The 25,209-nt window shown below is 36.5% G+C and overlaps 1 pseudogene; it reads right to left on the bottom strand.

Annotated features, from left to right (window-relative positions):
* Positions 1–23,396: 23,396 nt before the first annotated feature.
* On the bottom strand, positions 23,397–24,820 carry LOC140507696 (NXPE family member 1-like; annotated as a pseudogene).
* Positions 24,821–25,209: the final 389 nt, after the last annotated feature.

The raw sequence follows: 25,209 nt of genomic DNA, 5'->3' as shown, positions 1-25,209 counted from the left end.
ATTAGGGAAGAATAACAAATGTGTGAAACAAAGACATAAACCCATCAACTTGTAAGGTTAGCATTAACCTCTTTCCTTCATTTAAGCTGAAATTCCAGTACAGTTATGGTGGTAAAATGTAATAACTTATTAGCTATCTTGTCTTATGGTTAAAATGTAAAGGGAAGTGGAATAATCTGAATAATGGAATTGTGAGATTTGGAAAGATAAATAAATTTTTGATTAAAAATATCTAAGTCAGATAGTAAGGTTTAGGAACAAATTGAGGTTATCTAAACTCCTCTTGTCCCTAGATTTTTTTAAAAGAAGAAAACCAAATTACCAGTATCAAAAATGGAAGGGTGAATTCAACGCCAATAAAGAGGAAACGAAAACAACAATTAGGAACTACTTTGCCTAACTGCATCTCAATAAATCTGACATTCTAAGTAAAAAGGATGAATATTTATAAAAATATAAATTGCCCAGATTAACAGAAGAGGAAATAAAATGCTTAAATCACCCCATCTCAGAAAAAGAAATTGATCAAGTCATCAATGAACTCCCTAAGAAAAAATCTTTGGAGCTAAATGAATTTAGAAGTTTGTCCTACCAGACTTTTAAAGAATAATTAATTCTAGTACTTTGCAAACTATTTGGAAAAAAGTCCTATCAAATTCATTTTATGATACAAATATGATGCTGATACCTAAACTGGGAAAAGCCAAAACAGAAAATCCCCAATATGTAGTATATTTTGCTAATGATTATTGATTTGAAAATTTTAAATCAAATATCAACAAAGAGATTATAGCAATTTATCACCAGGATAATACACTATGACTAGGTGGGATTTATACCAAATATGGATGTTATTCAATTATACTAGAAATATTAGCTTTAGTAATAAGAGAAGAAACAGAAATAGAAGGAATTAGAATAGGCAAAGAACAAAGTTATCACTTTTTGCATGTGATGGTATACATAGAGAATCCTAGAGAATCAGCTAAAAAACTACTTGAAATAACTAGCAACTTTAGGAAAGTTGCACAAAATCATCAGCATTGCTATATATTAGCAACTAAGCCTAGCAAAAAAGAGATAGAAAGAGAAATTCCATTTATAATAACTGTAGACATTATGAAATATTTGGGAGTTCACCTACCAAGAACAACCCAAGAGCTCTGTGAACACAATTATAAAACACTTTTTGCATGAATTAAATCAGATACAAATAATTGGGAAAATATCAGTTGCTCATGAGTAGGCTTAGCTAATATGATACACATGACAATTCCACCTAAATTATTTTAGTTATTCAATGCTATACCAATCACATTATCAAAAATTTTTTTACCCAGCTAAAAAATAATAAAATTCATCTGGAAACATGAACAGTCAAGAAAATAAAGAGAATTAAGGGGAAAAAAAGGTGACCTACCTGTATCAGAACTAAAACTATGTATTATTTTTAGTATTAAATTTCCCCACAGTTACATGTAAAAACAATTTTTAATGTTCACTTTTAAAACTATGGGTTCTAAATTCTCTTCATTCCTCCTTTCCCACTCCTCTCATTGAAAAGTCAAACAGTTTGATATTGGTTTTATATATGCGTAATCATGCAAAATATATCAATAATAGTCATACTGTGAAAGAAAACATAGAGAAGAAGAAAAAAACCCTCAAGAAAAATAAAATAAAAAATAAAATTAAATAAATAAAAAATATTAAGAAGTATGTTTCAATCTGTAATCAGACACCATAAATTCTTTCTCTGTGGATAGATAGCTTTTTTCATCATAAGTCCTTCAGAGCTATCTTGGATCATTGTACTACTGAGAATAGCCAAGTCATTCACAGCTGGTCATCTTGCAGTATTGTTGATACTTTGTACCTTGTACATTTCACTTTGCATCACCCCATGCAAGTCTTTCCAGGTTTTTCTGAGAGCATCTTGCTCACCATTTCTTATAGTACAATGGCATTTAATCATAATCACATACCAAAACTTGTTTAGCAATTCCCCAATTGGTGGGCATCCCCACAACTTCTAATTCTTTGCCCCCAGAAAAGACCCATTATAAATATTTTTGTGCATATAGATTCTTTTCCTTTTTGTTTTTATCTCTTTTGGGATAGAGTCCTAGTAGTAGTATTGCCAGGTTAAAAGTATGTATTGACCTTTGGGAATACTTCCAAATTGTTCTATAGAGTGGTTGAATCAGTTTACAATTCCATCAACAATGCATTAATGTCTCATTTTTCCCACATCCCTTCCAACACTTGCAATTTGCCTTTTCCATCCCATTAGCCAATCTAATAAGTAGGAGGTAGTACCTGAGAATTATTTTAATTTGCATTTCTCCAGTCAACAGTGAGAATATTTTTTATATGACTATAAATAACTGATTAGTTTATTTAAAAACTGATCATATCTTGTGCTTATTTATCAATTGGAGAATGGCTCTTATTTTTACAAATTTGACACAGTTTTCTATATGTTTGAGAAATGAGACTTTTATCAGAGAAACTTGTTTCAAATTTTTTCACAGTTATTATTACTAACTATATTTCCCTCCATTCCATTCCCCCCATTTATTCTATTCTGTCTCTCCTTTCACCCTCTCCCTCCTCAGAAGTGTTTTGCTTCTACCCGTTCCAAGTCTGAACTTCCTTCTATCTCAATTCTAACACCTCCCTTCTCTTATTTTCTTCCCCTCTTACTTTCCTGCAGGGAAAGAGAGATTTCTATACTCAACTGAGTATTTGTTATCCCCTGTAAGCCAATTCTGATGAGACTAAGATTCACTAACTCCCCTCACCTTCCCTGTCTTCCCCTGTGCTGTAAAAGCTAACACTACATATTATAGAGCAGCAATTGTCAAAACTATTTGGTACTGGTGAAGGAATAGAGTGGTAGATCAGTACAATAGGTTAGGTACACAAGACGCAGTAGTCAATGAGTATAGTATTCTACTTTTTGATAAACCCAAAGACTCTAGCTTCTGGGATAAGAACTCACTATTTGAAAAAAAAAAAACCTGGAAAAACTGGAAAATAGTATGGCAGGAACTAGGCCTCATACTGTATACAAGATAAGATAAAAATTAGTACATGATTTGGACATAAAAGGTGATAGCATAAGCAAATTAGGAGAGCAAGGAATAGTTCACCTGTCAGATTCATGGAGAAGGGAAGGATTTAGGACCAAACAAGACACAGAGAACTTTATTAAATGCAAACTGGATAATTTTGATTACATTAAATTAAAAAAAAATTTGCACAAAGAAAACCAATGCACGAAGATAGAAGGAAAGCAGAAAACTTGGAAACAATTTTTGCTGTCAATGTTTCTGATAAAGGTCTTAGTTTCTCAAATATATAACTCAAATATATCAGTTTCTCAGATAACTGAGTCAAATTTATAAAAAGGCAAGTCATTCCCCAGTTGAAAAATGGTCAAGGATATGAACAGGCAATTTTCAGACAAAGAAGTAAAAGCTATCTATAGTCATATGAAAAAATATAATCATATGAAAAATCACTATTGATTAGATAAATACAAATGAAAGGTCACTATTGATTAGAGAAATTAAAATTAGATAGATACAAATTAAATCAGATAAATACATATTATTATAACTCTGAGGTACTACCTCATACCTATTATATTGGCTAATATGACAGAAAAGGAAAATGATTAATGTTGGAGAAGATGTGGGAAAATTGGAACACAAATGTATTGTTCGTGGAGTTGCGAATTGATCCAACCATTCTGGAGAGGATTTGGAACTATGCCCAAATGGTTATAAAGCTGTACATATCCTTTGATCTAACAATACCACTGCTAGGTCTGTATCCCAAAGAGATCATTAATAAAGGGAAAAGGATCCACAAGTACAAAAATATTTATAGCAGCTCTTTTTGTGGTGACAAAGAATTGGCAATTAAGGGTATGCCCATGAATTAGGGAATGGCTGAACAAGTTGTGTTATATGAATGTAATTTAATGGTATTGTACTATAAGAAATGATGAATAGACAGACTTCAGAAAAATCTGGATTTACATGAACTGATGCTGAGTAACATGAGCAGAACCAGGAGAACATTGTATACATTAAAAGCAACATTGTGCTAGAATCAACTTTGATAGATTTAACTATTTTCAGCAATGCAATGATGTAAAACAATTCCAAAAGAATCATGATGAAAAATGCTATCCAAGTCCTGAGAAAGAACTATACAGTCTGAATGAAGATCAAAGCATACTATTTTCTTGCTTCGTTTTTTTTTCTTTCTTGTGATTTTTCCCTTTTGTTCTGATTCTTCTTTCACAATATTTGCACATTAGTCATGTGGCTTATCTTGTGAGGGAAGAGGGGAAGAAGGGAGAGAGAAAAAATTTGGAACTCAAAATCTTGCAAAAGTGAATGTTGAAAACTATGTTTACATGTAATTGGAAAACTAAAATACTAGTAAGGTAGGGGGGAAGAAAAATTGAAAAATGTCCTAACTAAATACACATTAAGAGTAGGTACTAGCATTCCCCAATTGATAAATGGTCAAAGGATATGAACAGGCAATTTTCGGAAGAAGAAATTAAAGATATCTATAATCATATGAAAAAATGCTCTAAATCACTATTGATTAGAGAGATGCAAATCAAAACAACTCTGAGGTACCACATCACACCTCTAAGATTGGCAAACATGACAGAACAAGAAAATGATAAATGCTGGAGAGGATGTGGGAGAGTTGGAACACTAATTCATTGTTGGTGGAGTTGCGAGCGCATCCAACCATTCTGGAGAGCAATTTGGAACTATGCCCAAAGGGCTACAAAAATGTGCATACCCTTGGACCCAGCAATATCGCTACTAGGACTGTATCCCCAAGAGATCATAAAAATGGGAAAGGGTCCCACATGTACAAAAATATTTATAGCAGCACTCTTTGTAGTTGCCAAAAACTGGAAGTCAAGGGGATGTCCATCAATTGGGGAAAGGCTGAATAAATTATGGTATATGAATGTAATGGAGTACTATTGTGCCATAAGAAATGATGAACAAGAAGACTTCAGAGAGGCCTGGAAGGACTAATATGACCTGATGCTGAGTGAAAGGAGCAGAACCAGGAGAACTTTGTGCACAGCAACGACCACAGGGTGCGAGAGTTTTTTCTGGTAGACTTGGAATTTCGTAATAACGCAAGAACTTCTTAAAAAAAAAAATCCCAATGGTGGTTCTCAAGGCAAAATGCCTTCCACACTCAGAGAAAGAAATATGGAAGTCATTCACAGAATGTAGCAGATCATGTTTGTGTATGTGTATGTTTTTGTGTATCATGTTTTGATTTGTTATATGATTTCTTTCATTTATTTTAGTCTGACTACATAGCATGACTATAGTGAAAATATACTCAGTAGGAAAGTATATGTAGAACCCATACAGAATTGTATGCAGTCGTGGGGAGGGAGGGGGGTAGTGGGGGGTAGGTGTGGGGGGGATACAATCTCAATTGTATGGCAGTGATTGTTAAATATTAAAAAATAATAATAAAAAAATGAAAAAAAAGAGTAAGTACTAGGAATCAAGGAGATATAATTTTGTTAATGTTGATGATAATCATTGTTTTGCTTTGATCTTTTGTTTCATGATGTTTATGTTTAAGTTTTCTTGATTACCTTGGTGACATGTAAATCTTCCTTCTCAAAACTAATCCATTTTGAGCCTTCTATGTCATTTGATCTAAAGACCTTATAGATTTGGCTTATAGATAAGTGATCCATGGAGAGAGTGAACTGCCCACTACCCCATAAATCAAAAATAAAGGGGAGGGAGAATTGAGGGAATTGAGGTGAATTGAAGGGATTAGGATGGCAAGTGGTTAATAACGGAAATTGAGTGAATCACACTGACTCCTCTTGTGACTCAACCTTGGAACTAACTTGGTATCTATTTAATTATGGGGTCTAGTCCAACTTTTGTCCTGTGAGAAAACTTTATTCAATTGTGGGAATTTGGAGAAAGCCTCATTGCATGATTTGAATGTGGCCCTGTGTGGCTAGGAAATTGGACCATCTGCATATGCTATTTAGAGATCCTTAACCAAGTACCTAGATTATACTGACCAGAAATTCAGATCCAAAGATTAATGCAAGGAGTTTTCTCACAATTGTATATCTCAAGCAACCCATATGTCTTTTCCAAAACCTGTACTTGTACCAATCAATCAGTCATTATTTCAATATTTGAGGAGTGGGATATCTCATTTTCTGAATTCAGGAAATTATACCTGTTCACTCCTTCCTTCAATCTAAGGGCCCTTACCAGATCCTTCTGACTACTCCCACAGTTGTGAAATTTGCTGTATGAACTCCTGGATCAAAAAACCCATGTTTCGGAGTGGATTGTAGAATCCTCCAGTGACCTCAACTTTCATCTAGTACAGGTCTCAAAGCAGCTGACTTCTAGAGGAGACAGCTGTCCCAGGACTCTAGAGAAGGACTGAGTATATTGTCCTAGTTTTTTTTTCTTCTTCTCTTTGTTATGTGTCCAACCACCAAGGCCTTCATTAAGTGTGTGTTGGCATTTTCCTTCTCTACATTCTTAGCTTCCCCTTCTTTTTTTCTTTCTGCTTGTAACAGACAATGATAGAAAACACCTATTGCTCTGTTTATGCTCTTTGCCCTATTGGGAATTTCACAATGATACTTAGTGTGCATGTCCCTGATAGGTCCCCTCAAGGAATTATCCTGGGATAAAAATGGCATTCTTAGTCTATCCTCCATTATTTCTCAGGGGAGAGGGTCTAAGCAGTTGAATTTGCCACCTTAACCCCCAAGTTCACCAACCTAAGTAACATCTCGTCCTTTTGCAACTGGCCTCTTGTGGCATCTTGGCTTATACCTGATGCTACTTTCTTGTCCAGAACTGGCGGAGTTCTCTTAGACTCCTTCTTTTTAGCTAGAAGTATGAAATATGAGGATTCCTGTGTCAAGAGACCACACTTCTCTTTTCACTCCTCTCCAGAGCTAAGGCCCAGCAAGCAAACTGTGCCATGAGCTTAGCATAACAATAATCCTTTGTTCTCATCCTGTGAATGAATTCTGCTGAAGCAAAATCACAGGATTGTTTCACATTAGCCCCAGATGGTCCCTGAGCTCAGAAAAGCACCTGCAGGAACATTCTAGTCATGAAACCCTGCTTTGAAGCAAACTAGCCTCATTCTTGCTGTTATCTGCTCATTGCCATGGCCATAGCTCACTGAATGTTTTTTTTGTCTACTCACTATCATATATATCAAGGCTTAGCCTCATTACCTTGGGTTTCCCTGATTCTAGAGGAGATTCTAGTTTGTATGTCTAATTTCCCTTCTCCAGTGGAAAAAGAAGGCTTTTTACCTATAACTTCTGTGAGCTGCTTGGTTATTTATTTGCAGGGTTTGATGGTGGCTAGGTACATGACAGATTAGAGTTAGGGAAGACTTGAGATAAGGGGAACAATTAGGAGATTATTGTAATAATCCAGATGAAAGGCAACAAAATCATAAACCAAGTTCATGGCTTTGTGAATGAGTAAAAGGGACAGATGTTGTAGATGTAGAAACAAGATTTGACAACTGATTGGTTATACAGATTGCGTGACCACAGGACAACAACTCTTAGAGCTGGAAGGGATCTCAAAGGTCATTTAATTCAACCCTTTCAGAGGTGTACAGAGAAAGAAACAGAAACCCATAGAGATTAAATGATTTGCACAAGGTTTCATGAGTAATAAGTATCAAAACTGGAATTTGGCCAAGATCTTCTGAGTCTGCATCCAACCTTTTCCCCATGCTACCAAACTGTAACTGGAGAAATAATGACACCTTTGACTTCACTAGTGAGGAGAAGTGGGTTTTTTTGTTTCGGAGGGGACAATAATTAGTTCAATAAGTTTACCAACTGGATAACTGGAGGATTGTTATGCCCTCCACACAAATAGGTAAATTTGAAGAAGTGATATATTAAATGAACATGAAAAGAGGTGGAGACAGAGAGAGAGGTTGAAGAAACAGTGTTAAACTGGTAAGGGAATAATTACAAGCAAAAGAAACTTCAAATATGAAAAAAATGATTATAAGAAAAATATGTTGTACGTATTCAATTTGTTTAGATGACATAAAACTGACAATTGATTTCCAGGATTTTTGAATTCTTCTTTCATTTTCATAATGAAAGTCAGATACTTGTCTGACTTGGTATAAAAAACTCAGCAACATAAGAGATCCACTAAAGATTGAACAGTAGTAGTAGTAATTTCTATGTTGGGTTTATGTTAACTGAGCAGGAACCACAATCATTAAGAGAAAGTACTTTCCATTTGGGGAGTAAGGGAGCAAACTCACTTATTTTATTTCAAGCCAATACCAGAATCCACCCATATGTGATTCACAAGGAATTCAGAAAGTGTGACTATATCTTCATCATCTCAAACACCAAGACATTGAGTTCTTGTTGTCACTTTTTAAAATATTGCTCCCAAAACAGTTGTCAAGTCTTACAAAGTAGTTTTTGTGCTGAGGAATGACTGCTCATTTTAGACTCAAGTATTCAACTAAAGACTAGAATCAGAGGAGGGGAACCTGAGGGTTCAAGGTCACATGTGGCCTTCTAGGTCCTCAAATAATTATTTCTTCTGTGAAGTTTGGATTTGGTAAAAGGGCTGCACTTGAGGAGATGGAGAGTTGGCCACATATGGCCTCGAGCCTGCAGGTTCTTCTCCCTGGCTAGATTCTTCCTTCATTAAAGAATATATAACTAACCATCTGGCCTACTCCAGAATGCATTGATGCATTGCCTTATTTCTTATGGTGTTTTCTCATAAATTGAGTTTTGTTTCTTCGCTAGAAGCAGGATCCCTCTAGTATTATCCCACCCACAAATCTATCTGACCTCTATTCCATCAGCTGTCCATTACAACCATCCCTATCATCCCTTGGATATAGCCTTAAAAAAGTTTTCCCTTCTGATCATGGATGAGCCATTCCCATCCATTCCTCAAGTGTCTTCCTCAGCCCTAATGATCCATTTGTCATGTCTAACACTCTTGCCATACCTATGCCCACAGAACCATTTCAGGAAGGATTAAATCATCAAGAGCTCAGTCCATATGAAGTGTCCCATCAGGCTTCCTAGTTGCCATCTAGAAAACAAAATTTCATCCCATGTTTTGTGAAAATTCATCCCCCACATCATCGCTTGATGATTCTCACTACTTAACTTTGGATTGATCCATATGTGATTGATATCTGCATGCTGATAGATGATCTATATAATCCACAAGTAGGTGCATTCTTACTGACACTTTTCCTCAATGAGTACCACTGCATTCTGGGTGTAACTATACTATTTACATGGAGTCACTACTCTATATTCATGTTTCCCAATTTATTGGTCTGTGGTGGATGCCTTCAGAAACCTGTAACAGGAAAGTTTGAAATATAATACATATAAGTTCTGTAAAAGTGGATCCCTTTTGATCAGTGACAGTATATCCAATATTCAATTAAATTAAACAAACACTTATTAATTATTTACTATATATACCAGGCATTGTGCTAAGCACTGGAATACAAAGAGAAAAATGAAATAGTCCCTGATCCCAAGGACCTTCCATTCTGGGTGGAGAGGTTCAGGGAGAGTTTCATTCTCTAAAGAGAAGGGGGACACAACAAGCAAATAAAACATTTAAAATAAATACAAAGTGTTTAGTTGGAGGAGACTAAAATTTGAGAGAAACAGTATAGGCCTCTTGTAGGAGTGGGAGATTCCGAAAGATAGATGTTAAAAGAGATATTAAAGTTATGTTGACCCAGTGATCCATTGTTCACATACCTGTTTGTCTCTCAGTGTTAGGGGAGGAGTCATTAAGTCTGCAGTTTTGTGTTATCTATGATTCTTCATGTACTAAATCAGCCCCTAACTGTTGATACTTGGCAAATTGTCACATACTCACACCTGGCGGGTGGGGTAGAACTGTGATTTTCCTTCTATAACTACTTTATTTATTAAAATTTGTAAATGAAACACATTATACTTCTCTTCTGAGCTATTGAGCAATATTCCCCTAAGCTTTAACTCCTTTTTATTTGAGATAGCTGCTTCATTTTTTATTATTATTATTATTCCTGATCAATACAAAATATCATTCTGATATCAAATGTATTTTGTAAACATCTTTACTTTTATATGGCAAGCATTAAAGAACATATTTTAATTCTAAATTAAGTTAATTGTTGCCATTATAGTTAGAAAAAATTATATTTCTATGTGTTAAGTCATAATTATAAAAAGTCAAAATTTTAAATGTATTTGAACTTCTTTCTCTAGTGCTTGAATGGATCTCTTTTGTTGTAGATTTGTATTTATAAATTATTTTAGCTACTGTTTATCTTTTAAGTGAGTCCTACTATCTTCACACGTGATAATATTGCTCTGTTTACAGAGTTTGTAAATTTCATCCTATTTTGTGAAGTAATTTTTGTTTTTTGTCCAACTTTGACATTTTCATTTTGTAGTTTTTGAAATATCTACTGTTACTCTGACATTTGTTTGAATGTGACTTTAAAAATTTTTTATGCTATAGAACTGGGGAGTTGGGCATTGAAAAGAGAAGGCTTTGTAAATGTGACCTAGCTTTCTAATGCTTTTTGATATTTTTGCTCAACTGAGTTCTTTACATGAACAATTTTGTTAACTGTATAGTAGAATATGAATTATGAATAGGGAAACAGAATACTATTTGACAGATTAGTTATGCACTTTTGACCAGTAAGCATGAAAGATACCAAGAAATTTGGAAAGAGTTTTTTAAATAATCCAAAGTGAAAATAAGTATTATCAAAAAGAGTGGATCCTATTAAGGGTCACATAAGAGGAAAAGATAAGGACAGAAAAACAAAGTATTAATCAATTAACAAGTATTTATTAATTGTTTGTCTCTCATTTTCAAAGAGGATCAATGACATTGTGGGACGATGTCTTGAGTTGTACATGAATTGGATTCAGTGAAGCAAAATTACAAAGTCATCAGCCTCACTTTCTCTTCCAGAGCCATTGAGGTACAGTGTCAAGACAAAAGGCAGGCCAATTAAAAATGTCCTAGGATGCAGTGGATGACCTTGATGTCTTCCGTGTGTGACCAAGCTCTAAGTGCTCCACAATGTCTGTTTCAGTCCCCTTCATGGTCATTGAAACAAATTGTTCTTATCTACCCATTCCACTAGGGCAAACCTTCACATGCTTAGGATGGACAACCCCCTAACTCACCAATGGTTTTGAGGCCTGTCAATTACTCTCTGTTTGATTTAGCTGTCTGCCAAGATGGTTTTACTGGGGTGTTACTGCTCTGCATGCTATAGCTTCTTGGAGCCACAGATGAGAGTTGGTTGACGTGGACACCAATGGTAGATGAGTAGCTCTGAGAGGGGTTCAGCAAGACCTCTCACCAGAGGTGCTACTTCTCCAGGAACATCTCATATACACATTTATTAAGTATCTTCAATATGTCAGACACTTTGCTAAATTCTTCCTTGAGGCTATCGAAGGCCTCATGTATTTATGGTTCCCTTCTACTATAGAGACAACTTATTAACTAATACTCATGTCTTCTGACGATCTTACAACTGATGCTCAAAATTTTGGACATTCATGGGTGCCCCATCATAGGTATTTTTGACCATTCCGTGACACTCATGGCATAGTCTGCACACGTTTAAGCACCTTTAAATAATAAATGGGGTTATTGTCAGAGACTATTACGGAAATTAATGTACGTACAAAATTTACTTGTAAGGGGGCTAGGAACTCTCAGACTCCATTGCAGGACCGCACCCAAGGTGCCTGGAACTAATGGTCCCTGCCCTTGTTTTCCTTCTGGAGTTTAGGAGAAGTGGGTAATCACGAGCTGGACATGAGGTAAATGTGGAGTAGGGATTAGAGGATTAGATTTGACCTTTAAAGGGGTTGCCTGAAGTGTATAATTCACGAGGCTATGATACTATAACTAATGCCACTTCACTGCTAATAAACAGAGTTGCCTTACATCCTGCCTCCCGCCTCATTCATTGCATCTTGAGAATGGCATAGGGTCTTGCTGGTCAAGACTCTCTACCCAAAAGGAGCTTCACATTTACTATTTTAATTTTATGGGGGATCTTAGCAGTCTCTAATTGTTTCTTTTTGCTTTATCATTTCTGACCTTCATTATCTACTTAAACATAATCTGTGGGTTACTCAAAAGATAGCCTGCTATCACCAAAAGTCTTTTTTTGATTATTATTATTTTATTTGTTTTCAGTGTTCTACAATCACTTCCACATATCTTAGATTTTTCCACTCCCTCCCTGCCTTCCCCCCTATCTTCTCACTCCCTCCCTGAGATGGTATACAATTTTCTATAGGTTCTACACATACATTCACATTAAATACATTTTCATCATAGTCATGTTGCACAGAAGAATTAAAATGAATGAGAGAAATCATAAAACAAACCAAAACATAATATTAGTGATCATCTACTCCTCATCCCCAGGTACCATCAATTTTGCACATGAGGAAATATACTCTTTTATTGTTAACCATGTATTGTTCCTAAAATAAAAAAAAAAACAGCAAGAGACAACAACAATCTCATTTTTATGAATTAAATGAAATTGTATCTGAATTTTGAAATTATTATTAAACTGATTCGTACTTTTCACAAATCTGGCAAAGTAATATATCCATTGACACAATGTTCTAACTCCCAGAAGGTAAGTAATTTTTAAAAAATAATCATTTATTATATTCATGTTATTAAATTGAGACAGTTTACAAAATGCTGTACTCCATTTGCCATGTAAAACGTAGCCACTGGGCATATGGGACTTCATTCCCCTCTAACATTTCTCTTTCACCAGGTCACTTTCTGATAAAAAGATATATTTGTGGTGAGTGAGTACATCATTACACACTCTTCCTCTGTGTTACTAGTACTGGTATATTGATGGGGCAGCTAGGTGGTGCAGTGGATAGAGCACTACGGCAGGAGTCAGGAGGACCTGAGTTCATATCTCACCTCAGACACTTGACACTCACTAGCTGTGTGACCTTGGACAAGTCACTTAACCCCAATTGCCTCATCCTGGGTCATCTCCAGTCATCCTGATGAATATCTGGTCACTGGATTCAGATGGCTCTGGAGGAGAAGTGAGGCTGGTGACCTGCACAGCCCTTCCTCACTCAAAATAAAGTCAAGATCAAGTTATGTCATTATTTCTCTGATGGCATGGTCTTCTTTGGCAAGGAAGGAGGAACACACACACACACGTGCACGTGCGCGCACACACACACACACACACACACACGGGTACATTGACTTACACTCATCCCACACTGGGAACACAAGATTTGTAACAATCTAGGCACTGCCTCCTTAATAACACTTTTAGCCTCTTAAGACCCTTCTAAGTGTGGTCCTTCCCATGTGAAGATGATGCCACAAATCCTGTCTCGGACCACCTGCTTTGATTTTTTTTCCTATGTAGGGATGGATTTGCTCTGAGTAAATCTGATGGATTTACTCTCTTTTATATTAATCATTTTTATGACCTGCATCAGTTATATCTCAAGTTGTGGAACAAAGCAAAGTCATGTGACCCCCGCTCTCCCCCCCCCTGCCAGTGGCCAGGTTTTTAGGTTTCTGAGGCTGGCAGTCATGACACTGACATCAGTAGAATATTGCTGAATCCAACTGAGCTCCACAAAAGCAGAACTGAAATAAAATTGTGAGTAGCTTAGTGTCTGTGGGAAGTATATGATTTTCTCTTTTTCCTTCTGTCATTGGACTTTCCTTAGACAAAAGCCATCCATGATGTCTAATTAGAAACACAAATAAAGACACTAAAATCTTTAGGAGAGAAAATATATGGAGACAAAAGAAGAGAAAGACAAAGAAAATCAATCTTTCAGTTTCTCAAGTAATGTAACACCAGGGCAACTGATGATGATGAAGAAAGTTGTGAATAGATGTATTCTATTATGGTACTAATGCTTTTTTTTTTTTAATTTAAGCACAGGCTATGTCAACAGTAGCTGAAGAAAATGTTTAGAGTTGAGGAGAACAAAAAATCGGAAAACATAGTTTTAATATTGTACTAAACTCCCTGATTCATGCATTTTCAAGTGCTCAGAATGGTCCCCTGACCTGACAAAGAAGTTGTCAAAGATGATTCACAATGGATTTCCCTCATTAGAATATATAGCCCTTTAGGGCAAGGGTTGTTTTTGCCTTCCTCTTATTCCCACTGCTTAGCAGAGTACCTAGTACATAACTAGAGCTTAATAAATGCTTTTTGACCATCAGTGGATCTTATCTGCCTCAAAATTGTTATATTTGGTATTTAGACTTTTGAAACAATACAAACTAAAGAGAGTTTACCAGCTTGTAAATTTTGCAGTTATATTGTTATAAGAGGTTATTGTAAAAAAATCAAAACAGTGAGTGGATCCTTCCATTACTAGAAGAAGAAAATCAACAGTTACAAAAACTCTGCACAAAAATCAAGAATTTAGATGACAGTTCCAAAATTAAAACAGAAATCTCTTTTAAGTAACTAAGTAGATGAGTTAGGATGAGATGGTACATGTTAATCCAATGTAACAAAAGTCAAACTCTAGAGAGATGATGGCATCATAGAAATACAAGGCTAAGCATTCAAGGAGTATGGCCCAGGTGTCCATAATCTCTATACTCCTATGATCACAGGTTTAGGGGGTTTCCTCAAAGGAGAAATAGGAAACCAATCAGCAGACAGAACTTTCTCATTGTGATTCTGAGCACCTTACCCCAAAAAGATTTCACAAAGCACAAGTGTACAGATGATTGGCTGGATGGGAATACATTACATTTTAATCTTGGACAGTTTTAATGGAACTGACTGAAATTACAAATATTCAGGCTGTAATTCTACCATGTAGTTATGAATAAAACAGAATGGAGACTGGTTTAAATTTCTAAATTTATAGAATTACAAAATCTGAGTGAGGAGTGATCACAGAGTTCATCAAATCCAATCTATACCTCAAGAGGAACAGGTTCCATAAAATTCCAGATAGGTGGTCACTTGAGCCCATTTGATGTCTTCTGATAAGAGAACCCATTTCTCTTCATGGAAACCTTTTCCACTTTGAGCCAGATGTATGTTTGTTTACATCAAGCAAAATTTACCTCTGTGTGACTTGCACCCTTGCTTGTAGTCTTGTCTTATCGTACTAGGAACAATTTTAATCTATCTTCCTTATGATACACCTTCAAATAACTGAAGATAGTTATCATGTCTCTCATGTATTTTCTTGTCCAGTCTAAACTTGCTTATGTTACATGCCATGGAGAAAGCTTTAAATTTAGGATCCTAGTTTCTACATCAGAGTCTTGATTCAGATACTACTTCTGCAACCTTGGACAAGTCATTCCATCTCTCTGGACCTCAGTCTCATCTATAAAATGAGAGGTCTGAATTTGATAAACCTATCAATCAAGTGTTTATTAAGCACTTACTATGTTCTAAGCACTGTACTAGATTATACATTGATACAAACTATGAATTTTATTATACTAAATTATTATCAATTGTATTAAATTATAAATTGATACAAAATTATAATGGAAGGCCCAAATACTCTCTTAGTCCTCATAAAACTCAAATTCCAAAAAGAAAGACAACATCTAAATAAATATGTACATGCAAGATTTATATAGAGTATCTAAAATGTAACCTTAAAGGAAAGGGGAACTTTCACTCAGGAGAGAAGGATAAATCTTTGCAGATGTTGAGATCTGAGCTGAGTGTTGAAGAAATCCAGGGAATCTAAGAGGCAGAAGTGGGGAATAAAGAATAATATTATTACAACAACAATAATAATAATACTAAAACTAGTATACATATAGTTCTTGAAGATTTTGCAAATCACTTTCCAAATATCTCATTTCATCCTCATAACACTCTGGGAGATAAATACTATTATTATCCCCATTTGAGGAATGAGAAAACCAAGTTAGACAAAGATTTATGTTGTTTGCCCAGAGTCATACAGCTCATGTCAGAAGTAAAATTCAAACTCACATCTTCCTGAATTTAGTTCCAGCTCTCTACACAGTCAGTACAAAAGCTAAACTTAGGACATTGTTGTTGTTGTTGTGTGTCTGTCCTTCATTCTCGAAGAAGACCATGACGTCAGGGAATGATGACACGACTTGGAGTTGACTTAGATCTGAAGGAGGTAGGGCTGTGCAAGGTCACCAGCCTCACTTTTTCCTCCAGAGCCACCTGGGTTCAGTGTTGTGACATTCATCAGGATAGCTAGAAATGGCCCAGGAGGCAATGGGAGACCCTGGCTCTTTTAGGCTAAGGTCTTTCCAGGTTTTCCCTTTGAGTGAGGTAATACCCATTTAGTGAATAAGCCTCTTTAAGAAGTGAGTCAAGGGATGGCCTCTTTAATAAAATAAATAATCAAACTGGGGGAGGAAGATCCTTAGCATTGCTGACCAAAAGAGAAACAGTTACTACTGATGATTTAGAGCTGCTAGGCAACACATTGGATAGAGAACTGGCCTTAGAATCAGGAAGACTTAGCTTCCCAAGTTCAAATCTATCCTTAAACACTAAGTATGTGACCCTGTTTGCTCAGTTCTTTATCTATAAAATAAGCTGGAGAAGGAAAGAGTTAGGACATAGACCGTCATGGCAACTAGAACCAAATGCAATGCCTTATATGTAGTTTGACCAGAATACAAAGGCACTGTAAGCTCCCTTATTCTCTGTGCCATGCTTCTATTAATAATGTCTAATCTTGGATTAGATTTTTTGTCTTCTATTTCCCATTTTCACCCTTATTAAGCTTAAATTCATTTGAAACCCCTATATTTCTAACATAAATTGTATGGTTATTAAGTCTTTATGATCAAGAAATTTGCTTTTTAAACCTAAGTGTAAGATGTACTGAAGTACCCCTTAATCTTATCTCCCCAATTCGCCACTCTCCTATTATGGGTTGGGTCCCTGGAGGGCAATTATTTGTTGTTGTCCCTCATTCTCAAAGAAGACAAAAATGACATCACCACGATAAAGTGAAGTTTCAGTATGTCTGACTGTGGCTGATCAGACCAATACAAACAAAATACTCTACCATAGATTGGGCACAGATAGTCTGTGTGAATATTTGGGGTAGTTACTCCAAATTTGCCCATCCTATGTTTACTTTGTTCTGTCTTAATTCTGCTTTGCTCATAGAGCATAGCACCCTTTCTGATGTGGGCGCACTGTGCTGAGCGGTCCTGTGCCAGTGTCTTCCATGTTGCACAATTAGTTCCAAAGTTCTTGAAAGAGATCTTGAGAGTGTCCTTGTGTCACTTCTTCTGACCACCATGTGATTGCCTGACCCATGTGAGTTCTCCATCAAATAGTCTTTTTGGCAAGGATACATTTTTGCATTCAAACAATGTGGCCAGCCCATTGAAGTTGCATTATCTGAAGCATAGTTTGAATGCTTGGCAGTTTAGCTCCAGCAAGGACTTCAGTGTCTGGTACCTTATCCTGCCAGGTGATTCTCAGGATCTTCCTAAAACAGTTCAAATGGAAGTGATTCAGTTTTCTGAATCTAAAAATTCCTATTTCAATGATATATTCACAATTTCCCCAAGAAATAATTTCAAGCTCATTGGCCCCTAGTTTATAGATTCTGTTCTTTCTCTCATTTGAAAATCAGAACATCATTTATCCTAATCTAATTTTATTAGATTCAGACCATTTGTCAGACTGTCAATATCTTTTGAATTCTAACTCTGTTATCCAGAGCATTAGGCATTCCTTCCAGTTACCAGTAATCTAAAATTTTGGCAAGCATACCCATCTCTGCCACCTGTAAATCAATGATTTTTTTTAAAATGTTGAATAGCACAGAATGGCACCATTACAGAGAAGAAATACTGATGGATTGGAATGAGATGAGAGTTGAATTTTAATCTCCAACTTTACTTTTAATTAGGTTCCAAGTTCAACTTTGCACTTACTGTGTGACCAATATAAATCACTTAACATCTCTAAATCCATTTCCCCATCTGTAAAGTGACAATTATAATACTTGTAGTACCTTCAGATACCTTATACAGTTGTTATGAGAATCATAAAGATAGTTTATATAAAACTTTGCAAACACAAAAATTCTAAATCAATAGCAATTCTTTTTATAAGACCAAGGACAGATCCACTCTTTGTAATGGAAGTCATTCATGTTTTTATCTTTATAATTTTAATCCTGAAAAATTTCACTCATGTAAGTTTTTCATCCTTCTTGGGCCATTTGCTTATGTAGAATCTTAAGTCTCAGGTATCCTACTCATCTTTGTTACCCTAAAGATAGGTAACGTTTGTTGTCTGACTATACTTATTTCCTCTCCTCGAGTATATAGTTTAAAATGGAGTGGCTACTTCCTCCTTACCATCAGTATGGTAATTGACCTTGATTCTGTGTTAATTCTTACTGAAAGCATTATACAATATGACTGAAAACATTATGCTAAAAAGCATGGGAGCAAGTATACAACCCTGTTTCACTCCACTGGTGACTGGGAAGGCACAAGAGCATTGTCCACTATCCAGAACCTGGGCAATGAAGTTGACACATGCATTGTCAGGGCTAGCTCAGTGTTTGGAAGGCTCCAAAGAAAAGTTTAGGAGAGAAGAGGTATTAGGCTGACTACCAAATTGAAGATCTACAGAGCCATTGTGCTGACCTCATTGTTGTATGCTTATGAAACATGGACAGTTTACCCATTCTATGCCAGAAAACTGAATCATTTCCATTTGAACCGTCTTAGGAAGATTCTGAGGATTAACTGGCAGGATAAAGTACCAGACATTGAAGTCCTTGCTCTAGCTGAACTGTCAAACATTCAAACTATGCTTCAGATAGTGCAACTCTGATGGGCTGGCCACATTGTTTGAATGCAAAATGTAAGCTTGCCCAAAAGACCATTTTATGGAGAACTCAAATGGGTCAGGCGATCACATGGTGGTCAGAAGAAATGATACCAGGACACTTTCAAGGTCTCTCTCAAGAACTTTGGAACTGGGAGGTGGTGGAGCCAAGATGGTGCAGTAGAAAGATGCACATACTCTAGCTCTTCCCCCACAGCCCATAAAATACCTATAAAAATGACTCTCAACAAATTTTAGAGCAGCAGAAGCCACAGAGTGACAGAACAAAAGAGATTTCCAGTCCAAGGTAACCTGGAAGGCTGACAGGAAAGGTCTATTGCACTGGATGCACAGCAGAGCTCAACCCAGCCCTGGCCATGTGAAACTGGGAGAAACAGAACTGGAATAGGCCTTGGGGGAGGAATCCCCAGTAGCAGCAGAGGTTTTCAGATCCCTCTACCCACAAATGCCAAAGACAACTTCAAAGGTCAGTGAGAGGGCTTTTCCAAATAGGCAAGAAGGGAGCAGAGTCCTCCTCTAGCCCCAGGCCCAGACAGTGGCAGCAGAGGAGGCAGCAGAAGCAGCAACAGTGTCCATTTGTGGAGCCCTCATCCTAAAGGCCCTAGGGGAATTGAGCAGCTGATCTGAATCCCACTCCTGAGCACAGGCCTGGGGTGAGGAGGAGCACTAGGTGGGCATGGCTGAGCTAGAGGCAGTTGTGTGGAGAGAATTCTACTACTCGCAGATTCTGGACAGAAAAGTTTCGTTGCTCCCAGACCAGTGTTCAGGCCAGGAGAGGAGTAAACTCCTCTCCCTTGATTGTGCCACCTTGGAGGAACTGAGAATTTACAGGACCCCAAAGCATACCTTCCTCTTGACAAAGGACTCAAAAGTCAGATAACTGCCTGGGAAAATGCCCCCAAAAGGGAAAAAAATAAAACTAAAGAAGGTTCCTTTCTTGGTGAACAGTCATTTTCTTCCATCCTTTCAGATGAGGAAGAAAATGCATACTTTCAGAGGAAGTCAAGGCTTCCATTAACTCCAAAGTAAATATACAATGGTGTCAGGGCATGGAAGAGCTCAAAAAGGATTTTGAAATTCAAGTAAGAGAGGTGGAGAAAAAATTGGGAAGAGAAATGAGAGCAATGCAAAAAAATCATGAAAAGTAAGTCAACAGCTTGCTAAATGAGACCCAAAAAAATGCTGAAGAAAATAACACCTTTAAAAATAGACTAACTCAATTGACAAAAGAGGTCCAAAAAGCCAATGAGGAGAAGAATGCTTTAAAAAGCAGAATTAGCCAAATGGAAAAGGAGGTTCACAAGCTCACTGAAGAAAATAGTTCTTTAACAATTAGAATGGAACAGATGGAAGCTAATGACTTTATGAGAAACCAAGAAACTACAAAACCAAACCAAAAGAATGAAAAAATAGAAGATAATGTGAAATATCTCATTGGAAAATCAACTAACCTAGAAAATAGATCCAGGAGAGACAATTTAACGATTATAAGACTACCTGAAAGTCATGATCACAAAAAAGAGTCTAGACATCATTTTCATGAAATTATCAAGGAAAATTGCCCTGATATTCTAGAACCAGAGGGCAAAATAAATATTGAAAGAATTTGCCAATCACCTCCTGAAAGAGATCCAAAAACAGAAACTCCTAGGAATATTGTAGCCAAATTCCAGAGTTCCCAGGTCAAGGGAAAGTATTGCAAGCAGCAAGAAGGAAACAATTCCAGTATTGTGGAAATACAATCAGGATAACACAAGATATAGCAACTTCTACATTAAGGGATCAAAGGGCTTGGAATATGATGTTCCAGAAGTCAAAGGAACTAGGATTAAAATCAAGAATTACTTACCCAGCAAAACTGAGTATAATACTTCAGGAGAAAAAATTGTCCTTCAATGAAATAGAGGACTTTCAAGTTTTCCTGATGAAAAGACCAGAGCTGAAAAGAAAATTTGATTTTTGAACACAAGAATGAAGAGAATCATGAACAAAAGGTAAACAGGAAAGCGAAATCATAAGGACTTACTAAAGTTGAACTGTTTGCATTCTTGTATGGAAAGATAATATTTGTAACTCTTAAACTTTTCTCAGTATTTGGGTAGTTGGAGGGTTTATACACACCCGTGTGTGTGTGTGTGTGTGTGTATACATATATGTATACACACATGCAGAGCACATGGTGAGTTGAATAGGAAGGGATCATATCTAATAAAGTAACATTAAGGGGTGAGAGAGGAATATATTGGGCAGTGAAATGAAGTGGGGCAAATTATCTCTCATAAAAGAGACAAGAAAATCTTTTTCAATGGAGGGGAAAAAGGAGGAGGTGAGAGGGAAAGAGTGAAGCTTACTCTCATCACATTTGACTCAAGGAAAGAATAATATGCACACTTAATTTGGTATGAAAACTTATCTTACACTACAAGAAAATAGGGGAGATGGGGATAAGCAGGGTGGGGGGGATGATGGAAGGGATGACAAATGGGAGGAGGGAGCAATTAGAAGTAAACACTCTTCGGGAGGGACAAAGTCAAAAGAAAGAATAGAAGAAATGGGGGACAGGATAGGATAGAAGGAAATATAGTTAGTCTTATACAATATTACTATTATGGGAGTCTTTTGCAAAACTACACATATATAGACTATATTGAATTACTTGCCTTCTCAGTGGAGATGGGTGGTGAGGGAGGAAGGAAGAGAAGTTGGAACTCAAATCTTTTGGAACAAATGCTGAGAATTGTTTTTGCATATGACTGGGAAATATGAAACACAGTAATGGGGTATAGAAATTTATCTTGCCCTACAAGACAACAGAGAAGATGGGGATAAGGGAAAGGAGGGGGGTTAGAAGGGAAGGCAGATTGGTGGAAGGGGTAATCAGAATGCTTGGTGTTTTGGGGTGTGGGGAGGGGAGAGATGGAGAGAAAATTTGGAACTCAAAATTTTGTAGAAATGAATGTTGAAAGCTAAAAATAAATAAATAAACATTAAAAAAAAAAAAAGAACTTTGGAACTGATTATGCAACATGGAAGACACTGGCCCAGGACAGCTCAGCATGGTGTGCCCACATAAGAAAGGGTTCTGCACTCCATGAGCAAAACAGAATTGAGACAGCACAAAGGAAATGTATGATGCACAAATTTGGATTATCCACCCCAAATGTTCTCTCAGACTATCTGTGCCCAACTGTAGTAGAGCATTCTGAACTTCTGTTGGTCTGATCTGCCACAGTCGTACACACTGAAACTTCACTTTATCATGGTGATGTCATTTTTGTCCTCTTCAAGAACAAAGGACAACAGCTGCTTCCTCCTAAAGTCCCATCATGTCAATCTCATCAATCTTTAATTGATCACAATCAGGCTTAGAATATCACTTCCATCCATTCTTTTCTTCATCATTAGTAAAGGCAACAATTAATCATCTGCTCAGTTTTTGTAAAAGGGAAATCCATGTGGTTCTTTCCATGCTATTGGGTCACATGCTTTTTGTAATTCTTCTGTCTTGAATGTTACAATCGGCAAAGTGGCTAGGATTTCAACATGTTTAATATTGATGGAAGAGATGGGTCTGTGGTTTCATCAGCATGGGGAGCTCCCAATAAAGGTATTCCATTCATCAATGCAGATTGAAATACATTTCTAAGTCAGTAGAAAATTTATGGGGAGTTACTTGGTGATCTAAGAGATTCAGTGCCTTGTACAACATAAAACAGTTAAAAAAGTGTCATAGGCAGAATCTGAACCCATGTTTTTCCAAACCAAAGTTTAGCATTTTATCCATTATAGTACATTGCTTCCCCTCGTGAATATTATGTGATACAATAATGGCATTTAAAGGGAAGAAGACCCAATTATTAACCAACTTATCAGAACTCAGACTTACAATGGGAGGCAATGATGGGTTCAAAGTTTTTCAGAATCTCAGTACTTTCATTGGACCTTTAATAGAGAAGAAAACAAAGCTAACAGTTATGATATTCAATCAACACTAGTTCTTTCTTACGTGTTAAACTAATTTGGTTCATTTCTCAAGAACTCCTTTTCGACTTACTTAAGGAAACTTTCATTTAACGCTACCCAGCTTATGAGTTGCCTTTTTTGTAACTTCTTTATGCACAAATCAGTTTTATCTTGCAAATCTCAGTGTTTAACTCTAGGGCCATCACTTTGGACAAACACCACAAAACTAAAACTCATCTATAGGAATGTCAATAATAAAAATTGCTGGTGTCTGCCTCTACTGAAAACTACACTTGCAGATGAGGAAGGGTGCTTTCCTGGGTACTTCTACTTTGTAGATCAGATTCTTACTAATGTAACTACCAGGGAATTAGGTCCAAATTGAAAAAGGACCTTACAAAGAAGTTTGTTTAGATCCCAAACCCTCCCATCTACATCTTCCAGTATATCTGAAGGCTCAGTTGCCAATGAAAAGGTTTGCATTCCTTTATGCTGAAGTAAGAAATCTCATAATTTCTGGATGTCATATGGGTCAGTGTGTCACAGAATAAACATGAAGGTTTCACATAGTGGAAAGCATCTTGATCTCAGGGGTCCAGGTATTGGCATTATTCAGTGCTTGTGTTTAGAACCAGACCACATTCAGTGAAGACCTGGGGTATTCCATTCAAAACCTGCCCTGTGAAAATCACTTTATCATAGTCTCTATTCCTTGATCTCCAGATGGCAGATGCCCCTTCACTGAGGTATAGAAACAAAAGAGACACAGAGACCTTACCTTCCCAGAAGAAAATGAAACTGATAAGATAGGTGCCATTAAAAAAAATCCATTGCTCTTCCTGAAGGTCTTTCCTTCAAATCTAAAGAAAAAATCCTAGTCCTTTAAAAATCCCTTTCATAGTTCTTTCAGTGCCTCAAATAGTCTCTCATCTCCAGGTGAATATCTAGCTGATTCTGTTTACAGTATGTTTTCTAACACTTGAAAATGGTGGCCACACTGTAAGCTGCACTGGTGATGGTGTTCATGTCAGAGAACGTCTGTGTGGGATCATCTGGTCCACTTGCTCCCTGATTTTGGTTATTCTCAGATCAATGTCTGTGAATGTCACAGCTGAGGTGAGTGGTACTTTAGGACAAGAGGAGTTTCTGGGAGTATGCCAGTGATGCAAAGAGATGGGAAGCTTCAATGAAGGCCCCAACTGAAAAACAAAACAAAATCAAGAAACACATGACATTATATGCAGACCTCATAAGCTAGTAGTGAGCTTGCACTATGCTGAACTCTGTGTTTAGATTATTACACTTGTGAAATGTGGTCTTTATAATGATTTTTCTTGCTTAACTGCTTTTCTATTTTTCTTTGTTATAAGAGAAGGATGTGTGTATGTGTGTGTGTAGGAGCACACATGAGAGAATTTAGAAGTGAAAGGGAGATTACAAAATCATCCATAAAACATTAAAAAGAAGATAAGAAAGAAAGTAAAGGGAAGAAAAAGGTAGTGGCACCATGATTTAGTGGGAGGAAGAGTAGATTTAGCAGACTTGCTTTTCAATCCTGCCTTTAGTACTTAACACTTAACTGTGTGACCTCTTTGGGACTCATTTATACAGTAGGATTGGTTAAAATCCCTTCCAGTTCAAAATATGTTTTTCTATAATGATAATAAAATGAGAAGGGGAAGGGGGAGAAAGAGAAGATAATGCTGAAGAAGATAATGATACAGAGGGGAAGAAAAGAAAAGAAAAAGGCAGCTGAAGCTGAGATACTGTGCTCCAACTTAAGTCATAACTGGAACAGAATGTTATGTGTATACCCTTCTCTACCTCCTCTTCCAGTTCCAACCCCTACCTCCATCTATCAATGGTTTATCTAAATAGAATTAAGGCAACTCTGTTTTTATTCAAATAAAATTGTAGCAAGAGGAGGAGAAAATGGATAAGCTCTCCATTCAATATAACCCCTACTAATATGAAAGCAAAAAAGATGTAGTAATTTATTCATGCCTCTTCAAGGAGAGGAAAAGAAAATGACTGGTGGAATTAGTTTCATCATGAATCCAGGGGTAAAAAGAAAATAATTTTTATGGTATATTTGGTCATCTCATAATGCATTACCCATGATAGGTATTAGTAAAAAGACAATACTTTTATTTTATGTACCAATATATGTTACAGAGTATAAAAAACTAAATAAATTCTATGAAGAACTGAATAAGACATCTTCCAAACTAGCTCAAAATGTAT

This window comes from Notamacropus eugenii, chromosome 5, assembly GCF_028372415.1.
Source record: "Notamacropus eugenii isolate mMacEug1 chromosome 5, mMacEug1.pri_v2, whole genome shotgun sequence".
NCBI classification, from domain to species: Eukaryota; Metazoa; Chordata; class Mammalia; order Diprotodontia; family Macropodidae; genus Notamacropus; species Notamacropus eugenii.
The sequence above is the reverse complement of the archived record's forward strand: the minus strand, read 5'-3'. Positions and strand labels throughout refer to the sequence as shown.